This window comes from Cryptomeria japonica, chromosome 10 (genome assembly GCF_030272615.1).
Source record: "Cryptomeria japonica chromosome 10, Sugi_1.0, whole genome shotgun sequence".
Taxonomy (NCBI): Eukaryota; Viridiplantae; Streptophyta; class Pinopsida; order Cupressales; family Cupressaceae; genus Cryptomeria; species Cryptomeria japonica.
In genome coordinates, this window is record NC_081414.1 from 151,784,150 (window position 1) to 151,797,264 (window position 13,115).

Consider the following 13,115-nt stretch of genomic DNA (forward strand, 5'->3'; position numbering starts at 1 on the left):
ATAGGTTTTGATTGGAATAAAACCCTCCCCCGATGCAGTCTCACTGGACATAGGAGCTTTGCCTTTATTAGCCCTCATGGTGTTGCGAGGAGGTTGAGGCATGGGAGATTCAAAAGATTTTGACCCGCGACATCTCGTTTGTGAATGCCCATATTCATGACAGATCCATCAACAAAATGACAGAGTTTCATAATCCAATTTTTGAATCCACGGATAAGATCCCGCACAAATCTCTAAAGAATTTGGAAGAGGGTTATTTAAATCAATTTCGACACAAATCTGGGCAAAGGTCATTACCTTTCTTTCTCGAGTTTGTGGTGTAGTCACCAGTTAGGAGGGACCTCAGAGAGATCAATCCAGACCGGGCACCAAGAGTAAACACAACAAAAACAAGAGGATATGATGGAGGCAATGTAGAACTGAATGAATTAGATCATGAAAACTAATTATAGATAACTGATAACATCCGGGTTACAAGATTCGGCTCACTGGCCTGCCACATACATGCTCAATTATAGATCAATTGGTCAACTCCGGACCTCTAAATCTTAAGATCTATCTTCTATGTGGACTAATTTCTAATGCTCAATTACAATGACTTATATGATCCAAGGATATTTGGTTGGCCCAAACGGGATCAAATGTCGAAGAACAAGTTCAAACGTGTAAAACCAACAGGTCGGCCTCCACCAAAGAGATTCCTCTGGAAAATCCCAAGGATGAATTGCAGATAAAAGGGAAGGTTGGCCACACGCCAAGGAACATTGGAATCCACGAACATGGGCTTCACAAGCTACGAAAAGGGTCTAGTTTAGATTAACTTCCCATTGCATAAACTTTCTCAAAGTTAGGCACCTTCTTGATGTGAGCATTATTCTTTATTTAGGCCTTCTCCATGTAATTCAAACTCCATTTAATTCAAACTTCAGGTAGTTGTAGGAGTTGTTTAGTGAATTCATGTTTGACATAGGATTTTAGATTTAATTTATTTAATAGAAATTAGAAATTTTATATAATAATGTTAGGACATTTAAATATAGATTTCAAAATGTAATGTTTTTATTTATGAGAGTTAAAGAATTTTGTTTAGTAATATTTCATTATATTAAGAAGAGAATTGAAGTTAAAATATTATAAATTCTAAAACATTAATGTAAATTCAAATGTATATGTAGTTTGAAATTTGAGATTATAATTTTGTATTTTTGAAAGTCTTAAATTCAAAATTTTAAATTGTTTATTTATTTTGTATCATAAATTAAAATTTATAATTATTGTGAGATTCGCATATATAAATATGAAGTGGGAATCTATAATTGTTTTTTAATTATAAATCCTAATATTTGAAAGGGAGCTCTAAAACTATTTTAATTTTTTTTTGTTCTCTTTCAATTTAATTAAATATACACTAATAAAATCTAACACACATTGACATACCTCCAATTAAACAATATTAATTATAATAACATTTAAGGACAAGCACTAATAATATATAATATATTCTCAAACTATGATAAAAAATTTACTTTACACTTTTTTGCTTCACCACACATACAAAAATGACATATTTTATTCGTGTGGCTATATAATCATTTGGGTTTGGATAAAATTTGTAACCCTATATATTGAAGAGATGGATATTTATACAGTTAAATGAACATGAAATGAATTTCAATGTCGCAAGCTACGGAAAAGATCTATAGAGAGTTAATCTAAACTAGAAGAGGAATATCAACAACCATGTCTTGACACATAAGATGAAAGTTTAACGAAGACATATTATGCATAACAAATAGACCCTTAAACATAAATCTTTTGTAGGAATGAAATTAATACTAACTAACCTATCTTTTGTCCCTTATTAGTTCTTGTCATGGAACTATAGTGGAGGGCATAGGATTTAATTATTGATTAAAAAACTTTTTTCCCTGTAATCATAAACTAGTTTTTGTTTCTTCTAGTCTGCACTATCAATATTCAAATGTAAATGTGCTTGAAAGTTAATTGATGAGAAATTTGGCAGCCTTTTATTAGCTTTTGTTTATCATATATATGTGGTTGGTATCAAATATAGTCTGCACATGCTATTCAACTTTTCTTAGACAAATTGAAAGTCCACATATTTAGCAACAAATTATACAGCTTGTAGGACCACACATTTTCCTTGTAGCTGCTATAGCTGCAATTTAACTTTATTTTTTGGTTGCTCACTTTAGGTTTTTTTACGCATCTTGTCTAAGTGTGTTGCATTATGATTATTAAATATCAAATAATAAATGAATTTTCTAAAATTATTCGAGTGTAGTAGGGTGAATGATATACTTATGACTACAATTTTTTTTACTTATGACTTAGCTTGCAAAGGAGAGGAATGCACTCTAGAAAGACGTGTTGTTTTAATTGCAAATTAATCTTTTGAACTGCATAGACTAATAGGATAAATGTGTTTACAATAATGTGTTAATTTGAGCAAGTTATAATACCACATTCAATCTTATCAAGTCATGAACCAGCATAAAGCGAAGTATTCTTCCATTCCATGTTTAACAAGATACACTATGATTCCTCTACAAGCTCACGAGCATCTAATTGAGAACTAATTTCTATTTCAGCCTTGTAAAGATTATCTTTTTGGAGAACACAATTGTAAGTTGAATATTTAAATTGGTTCCTACCATGCTTTACATTCTTTTGTTGTGGTTATATAAATATATTTAAGAGTGTACATACTATACATTTCTATCTTGTTATATTGAGAAAAAACTTCATCTACCATATTTCTATCTTGTTATATTGTTAGCATCAAAACCATACCGCTTTATGATAATTCTACGGGTTTCATAAAATATAACTACATGGCTCCATTCATAATCCATTTGTCCTTGTTGAATGTGTTCAATTTAAATTATTTAATTACATTAAAATATTTAATTTTAAAATACACATAAACTTTGATTTTACAAAATTAAAACTAACATATACCAATTTTTAGAGAAATATAAAAAAATACGCTGAAAGGTATCATAAATTTTTATTATTACACTTAAAAAATTATTATATTATTGTATTGTAATTAATATTAAATTATTATTAAGATATTTTTATTAAGATATTAAATTAAATTATTATTAAGATAATATTATATTTTAATATTTCTATTAAACTCTTTACTAAAGTAAAAAATCTATTAAAATTACATCATTATTATATTATCATGTCATTATAATATTATAATATTAGATTGAGATAATTACAAAGTTGACTAATTGATAGACATACTTGATTTCAGTTATGGTAATTGAGAGGAGAAAATAAATAAAATATTATTTTTTCTTTTCATGCATTTAAGTGTCACAAAGACGTCAAATTAAATACTTCTACTTTTTATTGACGGGCGTTTTTGCATCCATTATGTGAGTGTAGTACGGTAAGATAATTATATTATAATAAGTAATTGCTTTGAACATGCAAAAGAGAAATTTAGGGTTGAGTTGAAACCCAGACGGTTATGGTAGAAGAGGGAGACAAGGAGATGATGGGCACTTTATGTAGTTTAGAGAAAGAGACTGGAAGCCACCAAGATGGGTTTGGGAGGAATCCCCAATAGAAAGAGAGGTGAGGGTGTTTTTTACGAGTGTTCATTTTCTAGAGGTGGAAGAGGTGGACAACCTTTTTGTCTTGACTCTCAACCAACATTGGTCGAGGCTAAGGATGAGAGTAGGCATGTTTTCTCCAAAGAATGGAAACCGAAGGAACCCCCAAAAAAGGATGAAAGCAACAAGTTATGCCATCCACTACCCAAAAATAGGTTTGTTTGCTTTTCATTAAATTCACAAATATGGAACAACACAATTTCCCACTTTAAAGAAACAACCTTTTTCATTTAGTGGCCAGGAGAATGACTAGTTTTTAGTCAAGTAAAAATATGGTGTGTAGAGACATGGATGCTCCCCTATGATATTAAAATAATGCCAAATGGTTTCTATATGGTTATTGGTGAAGACTCAAAATCGAAAAACTAGGAGCTCAATAATGGACCTTTTTCATAGGTGGGATGGGTTTGTTTGTGAAAGATTGGGAGCCAAACTTTAATCCAACCAAAGATAAAATCAATGAAATAGCTATTTGCCTAATACTCTATAACCTTCCTAGAGAATACTGGGACTTGGAGACTCTTAAATCAATTGGGAATAAGCTGGTTGTTTTCATTAAAGTAGATGAGGCTATTGAAGTGAACGAATTGAGCATGTATGTCAGGATATGCAATAGTTGGGAACCTTCTTTCCTAGTTCTCAATTCTATTAAAATTTGGACAAATGTTGGGATATGGAATCAAGAAATAATGGTGAAGGAAATCCTTGATCATTGTAGAACATGCAAAGGGGTGAGTCATGTGGAATGAGAATGTTTGGGTTTGAAAGGGAAAAGCACTGCAAAAGCAAATTTAACTAACACAATCATCGAGGCATCAAATCCAAGCCATAATTAGGATTTGGAGCCTCGAAAGGTACTAAGGAAGATTTTAGAATCAGGAGAGAGAGTTGGGATTCCAGAGGGCATTATAAATTTTAAATCCAGTCTAGATCTAGTGAAAGAAGATATAGTCGATTTCTTTAAGGAGCGGGGTGTTGATGCTCCTAAGCAAGCTTTAGCAAGTCAAGATTTGAGACTGGCTTCAAAAGATGAGAGATCGATTCTTTCGAGTAGAGGATATGAAGAAGATGAAATGGGTGGTAAGGATGCTCAAAGGGTCATGTCTATGCCTAGTAAAGAAATCCATTGCAGTAATGCAATTCTAGGCTTGGTAGTTGAGGCTCTTGCTAAAACTGAAGAGACTTTCCTAGGATTAGGAAACCAAGAAAACAAACAAATTAGGGATAATTTAGCTCAGAAGGAGAATGATCCATTTGAAGGGACTTGAGCCTCAGCTAAGTTTAAAGATATTCAAATATCACCAATGAAACAAAGAGAGGAGGTGAATGAGGATTGAGATCTTAGACCAAGTATCTGTGAAGAGGACAAAGATGTAAGTTCAGAATGGGAGTCTTAGAGGGGGAAGATGTTTGGGGAGTTGAACAAGAATTAGCTATTAGGGAAAATAGAACCATAAGCTAGTCAAATTCAGGTTTACAGGCATGCAAAGTTGGGGAAAAAAGAGTTAGAGGGAGAAAACCTAATTGAGTGAAATTAGAGGTAATGGGTTGTGCTAAAGGGCAAAAAAAATTTAGCGAGAAGGGGACTACCCTTCCCGAAGCATCGTGAAAATCTAAACTTGGGATGTTAAGGGTTGCAATGCCCTTGACAAGAGATAGTTGATCAAGAGATGTTTTGGTCAATCAAAAGCAAATGCATTATTTTTACAAGAAACCAAATCAAGCAAGGAGGGCCCAAATACTCTATCCAAAGTGTGGGGGAGATGAAAATTCCATTTTGTGGAGGCAGATGGAACAACAAGAGGTATTAGAATATCGTGGAACCCAAATATAGTGCAACATTTAAGTGAAAACTACTCCAATAATCGACAAATCATGAAAATTTGCTCTTCTTCAAATGAGTTGATTGGAATATGTCATGATCAATATATATGGTCCAGCTAAGGCTAGAGACAAGAAGATAGTTTGGAATAAGGTTTCAGATTTGGTAAAGTAGAATGAGATATCAGTGGTCATAGTTAGGGGGGGTTTCAATGCTACTTTAGAAATCTTAGACAAAAGGGCAGGTTTAGATAGCATCGGGGTGCTATAGAAAGACTTCTAGAATTTAGTGTTGAAAAATGGTCTTTCAGAAATTACTCCAAAGAATGGGTCATTCACTTGGACTAATAGGAGACTTGGGTGGGCTCATATTGCTGAGAAATTAGATAGTTTTTTATCGTTGGCTCATGGGCAGGAAAGTCATTAGTGTTTGAAACTAGTATTTTCCCTTCTTGGGATCAGATCATTATTCGATAGCTCTTATTTTTCAAAATGATTGCGTGCCCATTAGATATCCTTTTAAATTTGAAAAAAATGTGGATTAGAGATCTAAATATTAGATCACTAGTGGAGCAGTGGTGGAAAGAAGCTCCCCAAGTGGAAGGAAATCATGCTCATGTTTTCTATAAGAAGCTTCAATTTGTAAAACAAAGGTTGAAAGAATGGAATAAGGTTAGCTTCAAGAATATAAATTCATAGAAAAATAAAGAGTGGAAGTTCGTTTGGAGACCCTTCATATAAAAATCATAGAGATGGGCATGTTAGTTGAGGATTTCAAAGATGAGAAATACCTTAATAACGTGTATGCAAAAATATTAGCTAGGGAGGAAACCTTTTGGAAGCAAAAGTGTTGAGAAAGATGGTTGAAAGAAGGTGACAAAAATACAAAAAAAATTCACAATTCTGTAAAAGCAAAGAGAACAAAGAACCGAATCTCCACAATTAAAGCAAGAAAGGGAACACCCTATACAATATAGAGGATATTAATAAGGAGGTAGTTAGTTTATTCAAGGAGAATTTGTCAGAGATGACCAACTGATAAATCATAATCTTGATTCGGAATTACTTGCAGTAATCCCATCAAATTATCAATGATCAACAAAGTGAGAGGCCCGAGTTCAACCAATTACTATGGAAGAAGTATAAAATGTTGTATTCTCAATGGGAGGTGATAAATCTCTTGGGTTGAATGGATTTCCTGCTCTTTTCTATCAATTTTTTTGGAGAACTATCTCAAGAGACTTATGGATGGTGGTTGAAGAATCTAGAAAGGAAGCTTATATTTGTTGGGAAAATGGTGTCTCAACCTTGTATTTACATGAGGTTACTATCTATAGTAAGTTTTAATTTGGGCATGAAATGGTGCTAAATTCTCCTCAAAGCTTCTGGTTGGCTAGATAAGCATTCTGGTAAAGGTAAGTCACAAGATCATAACTAGTTTTTAAGATATTAAAGTTCTTGTTTTGGAGAAGTGAAATGAAAGGTTTAAATTTAATTTTGAGGACTTTAGAGACATCTAAACACCCTGAAAAGTGGGCATAAATGACATAATGGTTTATGAGGTGATATAGCACTTCACGAGCTTTTTGGGGCTTCAAACGGTTTGTCAATAGGACAAAGTTTTCAAGTTATGGCCTCCAAAAGTTTGTACTCTTGAAATAGGAAATATAAAATACATTAGACACATAAATGAGTTGTAAAAGGGAGGGACACATGTTGTGTGTTTTAATCCGTCATAAGGCATCTAGATTGGAGATAAGGTCGACTATACCTCATTGGGTGGTTTTAGCCCATGGTTTTGTAATATCGTTTGACGGTTTCTTGTATTGTATCTTTTATATATTAGGTGCGTGAGATAGAGGTTGTGTGTAAGAGTCTCATGGCTATTGAGTTATCTTTGAATCTTTGATTAGTGGTACTCTTGTGAAGAGATTTCTCTGCAAATATATTGTAATATGTTGTTGATTATTGAATAATATATTGGTTGGCTTTTGGAGTGTGGGTTTTTTTCTCTTGTAAGGGTTTTCCCCATGTAAATCATTGTGTTGTGGTATGCATGCTATTGTGTCTATTTCTGTTAAGTTTCTATAACTGTTGTAATGATCTGTAAAAGTTTTTGCATTACTCTCCTCTCAAGGTTAGTGAAGGAAGTTGTTTTGCTACTCAACTTCCTTACAAGTGGTATCAGAGCTTGATCACCTTTGGTTTCATTTGTGGGTTGTTGGGTTGTTTGAACTAATCCAGATTTGAGTGGGAGCTTGTGCAAAAGACACTTTTTTATCTTGTTCCAAGAATTTTCAGATGGAAAGTTCATCAGGGAGAATAGAGGTGGAGAAATTTAATGGAAGTAATTTTGAGATGTGAAAGCTGAAGATGGGAGATCTGTCGGATGTTGTTGATGCAGATATCTCAAGACCTGCAAATCCTACTGCGATTGCTCAGTATGGTATCATGCACCGAAGAGCCAAGGGTCTAATCACATTGTGCTTGAAAGAATATATTCTAATCAATGTCCATGAAGAGAACACTGCAAAAAAATTATGGACTAAGCTTTGTGGAATGGATCAAGTGAAATCCTTATTTAATAAGATTTACTTGAGGAAGAAACTATATTCGTTGAAGATGGAAGAGGGTGGACGAATTGTAGACCACCTGGAAAAATTTAATATGTTGGTGGCTCAATTAGTATATGTTGGTGTTAAGATGGACGAATAGGAGAAATGCCAGATCTTTCTTTGTTCTTTGCCTGATTCGCGAGATTCTCTTGTTATCGCTATCGGTAGTACTTTTGTTGTTTTGAAGTCTGAAGCTATGGTGGGTGCCCTACTTGGTGAAGAGATGTGAAGGAAGGTATCCATTAGTTCTAAGGAAGCGTTAATTATTCAAGGAAGACCTAAGGAAAAAGGCAAGAATAATGAGAAGCGCAATAAGTCCAAATATAAAGGGAGATCAAAATCTCCTGGAAAGTCCAAAGTCATATGTTGGAATTGCAGTAAACTAGGTCACATCCGTAAGGACTACAAAGAAGAAATGAAGAAGAAAAAGAAGAAGTTCAATTTTGATTTTGAATCCGAGAAGGAAGATGGTAATGTATTCATTACAGCTTTGGCTACTCATGCAGGCAATGATGCATGGTTAATTGACTTAGGTGCATCTTTTCATATGACTTCCAATAAAGACTGGTTTTCTAAATATGAAGAATTTAATGGAGGTAAGGTTTACTTGGGTGATGATTCACATTTAGACATTGTTGGTCGAGGTAAAGTTAGGATCGGGTTTCCTGATGGTAGAATACAAAGGATTAGTGGTGTGTTGCATATCCTTGGATTAAAACAAAATTTATTATCTGTGAGAAACTTGATAGATACGGGTGTGTAGGTAGTATTTTATGATGCAGGATGTAAGATGATTAAGGGTGATATGGTGTTTGCTAGAGGTGTCAGGTTTGACACTTTGTATAATCTAGAGGCATACACCATTGAGTGTAATAGCACTTATGTAAAAAGAAAATCTACAGATACTTCATTGGAAGTCTTATGGGTTTCACCTTTAATTGATGGACATGGCTTCTGGGTTCCTAAGGGTGCTCTTTCTTCTAAAGCAAAATTACCTGCAGAGAAGACTATGTTATGGTACCAGAGACTTGGCCACATTAGAGAAAAGGCTCTAATGACCTTGAAAAATAAAAAAGCTTGTTGAAGGTTTGAATGATTGTAATCTAGACTTTGATTTATGTGAGCATTGCATTTATGGAAAACAAAACCGCGTTCAATTTTACTCGAGTTCTCATAAATCCTGTGGTGTTTTGGATCTTATTCATTCTGATGTATTTGGTCCTGTAGATGTTCCTTCGATTGGAAAATGAACATATTATGTTTCATTTATTGATGATTTTAGTAGAAGGACGTGGGTATACTTTCTAAAGAGTTGTAACTAGGAAAATGGAATGCATCAAAGCAATATTAAACTAGCTCAACCACAAAAACTAGATTGCAATGATAAGAAATCCTAATACAATCAATAAAGGCATGAAGATGAAATACTAAAATAAAATGAAAACCAAAGCATGTATCTCCTTCATTGTTCCTCCATTGTCCTTCTTTCTCCTTCAAATTACTTTGTTTGTGGATCTCACCTACAAGTGCAAAATGCAAGTATGAAAGCAAGCAAGATTGACAAGATGAAAATTGTAGCATAAGGATACTAGAAGCGTGGTTGATTGATTCATTGAAGAAAATCATCCAATTTATAGACAAATTGGAGAGAGGACAAGATTAGCATGAATAAATTTGAAAGGAAATTCAAATCAAGAATGACAAATTATGCACAAATTATGACAAGATTGACATACAAGATTGATTGAAAAAAATTATGACAAATTATGACAAGATTAAAATGCCATTCCCATGACAAAAGGGAAGAGAGAAAATAGCCTCCATGATTGCAACAAATGGAAGCATAAACATAGGAGAAAATGAGGGAATGAAATTAGGGGGAAAAAATAGAGAAATTGAAGAAAATAGGAGAAATAGAAATTAGGTGAATTAATTAATAGGTTTTCATCCATTAATTAATTCATGAAGGAGACCTAGGACTAAATAAATTAATTTATTTAACCCACCAAGAAGAAGAAAAGGACTAAATGAACAAATCATAAAACCCTAGAAATAAGAGGACAAGGAATTAGGTCAATACAACAAGAAATTAATGTAGGTTCGATCATGATTCTGATTGACAAAGGACCAATGTTGATAAATGATTGAGATTGTTTGACAAAAATCAATGACAAGTTGACCGAGATTGACAAGGAGATCAAATTGATAGGTGCCATTGACGACGAACAATGACTTAATCGATCCAAATTGACATGATTGAAAAGGACAAAGATTGATGACGAATCGATCGCAAAATGACAAGGTTGACAAGGACAAGGATCGATGACGAATCGATCGTAAAATGATGAGATTGACAAGTTGATAATCGCAAATGATTACTAACAAGCTAAAGATGATTGGCAGATTAACAAGAGGACAAAACCCTAATTCTATCATCGATTAGGATTGACGATGTCCAAAATGATGATAAATGAGCACGCACCATGATGCGATAGGATAAGATCGACCAAAATCATGACTGAAGATTGCTATCGACAAGGCCTAATTTGAAAGCGAGAAAAATGAGGAGTGTAGAAGAAGGACTCGATGCTCACAAATGATAAAGACCAAGTGCACAACATAGAAGAAATGTTAATGCAACGCAAAAACCCTAAAATAAGGCAATGCGCGAATGTTAAAGTATGACTCCGCAAGTGTTGACCATTTTTAGATGTCTACAAGAGTAAATCTAAAATTTTCAGTTGTTTTAAAGAATTTAAAGCAATGGTTGAGTTGCAAACTGGAAAGAAAATTAAACGTTTGAGGATTGATAATGGCGGTGAATTTTTCTCTAATTTTTTTTTATAAATTTTGTAAAGACTATGGTATTAATAGATAGAAAACAACTCTGTATTCTCCACAACATAATGGAGTTGTAGAAAGAATGAATAGGACACTGATGGAGAAGGCTAGGAGTATGCTAAGTGGTGTTGGTCTAGAACATAAGTTTTGGGTTGAAGTTGTTGCCACTTCTTACTACCTGATTAACAGATCTCCTACATCAGCTCTTGTTGATAAAATGCCTATGGAAGCATGGTCGGGTCACAAGCCTTCATTGAGACATCTTAGAGTTTTTAGTTGCGAGGCACATGTACATGTGTTTAAGGAGAAGCGAACAAAGTTGGAGAACAAGGATGTGAAATATAGCTTCATCGGTTACAGTTATGGTGTGAAAGGATACGAGCTTTGGGACCCTGTTGCACAAAAGGTAATTCATAGTAGAAGTGTTATTTTTAGAGATATTAAGTCTCCTTCTATTACATTGCAACTAGAACATACGAAATAGAAAGATGTGATTCAATTTCGTTCTATGCCTGAAAGAGTTGAATCGAGACCATTTGGTAGGCACGAAGTTGAGGAGAGCTCATCTAGCTCCTAATCTTTAGAAGAGGAGGAAGAACCTCCAACTCAGCTTGTTTGAAGGTCTACAAGACACAGACAACCACCTAAAAGGTATTCACTAGATGATTGGAGATGTATTTTTGCTTTGAATACTAATATGGATGAACCTAGATCCATAGAAGAGGCATTAGGTATGAATGATGTAGAATCCTTGAAGATTGCTATGGAAGAAGAAATGACAGCGTTGAAAAAGAATAATACATGGGATCTTGTACCATGGCCTGAAGGATGGAAGCCTATTGGTTGCAAATGGGTGTTCAAGAAAAAGATTGGTTTAGATGGAAGCATTGAGAAGTATAAAGCAATGTTAGTTGTGTATACACCTAAAAATGGTCTGAAGATAATTAATTAAATATGCAATTATTTAATTAATTTCCCTCCCCAATTTAATTAAATTCACTAAGCAATTTGATTAAATTCCCCCTTTCATCTACTTATTAATAAATCTAAGGATTTATTTAATAGGTTCATTTCAATAATCCCCTTTGATTAATTAATTCAAATTAATTAATTCCCCCATCCAAAATCATTTCTTCTAATTCCCTAATTAATTAAAACAAATCAATTATGAGTTGTTGAGATTAATTATCCTTTTCCCATTATTTGAATTTTTAAATTCAAATTCTCCTAACTTCTACCACTCCTAAACCTAACTCATTCTACCTACCGCATGCCCCCTTTCATCCAACATCTTCTAGAACCTTGTGACACTTGTCACTAAGTGTTCCCTTTCATCAAACTCTTCTAGAAGCCTCTTGACACTTGTCACCATAGAGATGACAGATGTTCCCTTTAATCCAACCCCTTTGCCATCCTCCTCCAATTTAACCATTGATATCTTTAGATTAATCTTGACCATTGATTCTTGCCACCTCACCCCTAGCCTTGTAAATCCTATAAATAAACCTCATTTTGGAGCTCAAAGGGTCCCAATTTCCTATCATTTTTGTATATCATTTGATTCATCTCATTTTCATTCAATCATTGTTACTATAGGCATCTAGCTTCTAGTTTATCATTCTTAGCAATGTTATCATGCTCAATTTTAGCTTAATTGCATCTTCATTCTAGCTTATTTTCTAGATCAATCATGAATTCATATATCTTAATCATGCTATTCTTGCTAGATCATGCATTTTCATCATTCAAATCCTCCATCTAAGTGTAGTCAAGTCACTGGAATATGCATAATCAGATCTGAGAGCATTTTCATACTCACATTTACTAGGAGGCAATAAGTCGATTAGCTATGGTTTTACATTTCATTGTTTCAATTTACTAACCATTGCTTGTAATGATTTATTGAGTGCATTGTGTTTGCAGGTACACGTACAATTCACAGAGCACGACATTTTGGCGCCTACCGTGGGGCCGGAATCATCATTTTTGGCCTCTAAAGCTTCAACAAACCTCCATCTCTACCAGGACATAATCAAAATGTCGTACGAGTTGATTTTCCAACTTGTATGAACTGCCTTTTAGTCTTGTACGAAACATCATCCTATGTCGTACAAAATCATTATCCTTGTCGTACTAGCTCTAAATTTATGTCGTACGAACTACTTTTCATTGTTGTACAAAAGTC